Below are 915 nucleotides of genomic sequence, written 5' to 3' on the forward strand. Positions count from 1 at the left end.
CCTATTCCATTATTCCATGCACACAGTATTCAGGCGGGCTTGCCTGCTTTAAGCACTCTAATTTGTTCAAAGTAAACGTGCCGGCCCACCGAGACACTCACTCAAGAGCACCCTGGTAGGATTGCAACGGGGTCCGCCTCGGGACGCACGAGCACGCACGAGGCGCGTCGCACGCCTTCAGCTCGCCCCACCGGCAGGACGTCCCACGATACATGCCAGTTAAACACCGACGGGCGGTGAACCAACAGCGTGGGACACAAATCCAACTACGAGCTTTTTAACCGCAACAACTTTAATATACGCTATTGGAGCTGGAATTACCGCGGCTGCTGGCACCAGACTTGCCCTCCAATAGATACTCGTTAAAGGATTTAAAGTGTACTCATTCCGATTACGGGGCCTCGGATGAGTCCCGTATCGTTATTTTTCGTCACTACCTCCCCGTGCCGGGAGTGGGTAATTTGCGCGCCTGCTGCCTTCCTTGGATGTGGTAGCCGTTTCTCAGGCTCCCTCTCCGGAATCGAACCCTGATTCCCCGTTACCCGTTACAACCATGGTAGGCGCAGAACCTACCATCGACAGTTGATAAGGCAGACATTTGAAAGATGCGTCGCCGGTACGAGGACCGTGCGATCAGCCCAAAGTTATTCAGAGTCACCAAGGCAAACGGACCGGACGAGCCGACCGATTGGTTTTGATCTAATAAAAGCGTCCCTTCCATCTCTGGTCGGGACTCTGTTTGCATGTATTAGCTCTAGAATTACCACAGTTATCCAAGTAACGTGGGTACGATCTAAGGAACCATAACTGATTTAATGAGCCATTCGCGGTTTCACCTTAATGCGGCTTGTACTGAGACATGCATGGCTTAATCTTTGAGACAAGCATATGACTACTGGCAGGATCAACCAGGGA

At 51.8% G+C, this 915-nt stretch overlaps 1 non-coding gene across 1 annotated transcript in view; it reads right to left on the reverse strand.

The window, feature by feature from the left end:
* The window catches only part of LOC124591791, a 1,910-nt gene extending 995 nt beyond the window's left edge, over nucleotides 1-915 (reverse strand). The window contains exon 1 of the ribosomal RNA XR_006977268.1: nucleotides 1-915. This exon is cut by the window's left edge and continues 995 nt beyond it. This is a non-coding gene — a ribosomal RNA (small subunit ribosomal RNA).

Source organism: Schistocerca americana, unplaced genomic scaffold (assembly GCF_021461395.2).
Source record: "Schistocerca americana isolate TAMUIC-IGC-003095 unplaced genomic scaffold, iqSchAmer2.1 HiC_scaffold_877, whole genome shotgun sequence".
Lineage (NCBI taxonomy): Eukaryota > Metazoa > Arthropoda > Insecta > Orthoptera > Acrididae > Schistocerca > Schistocerca americana.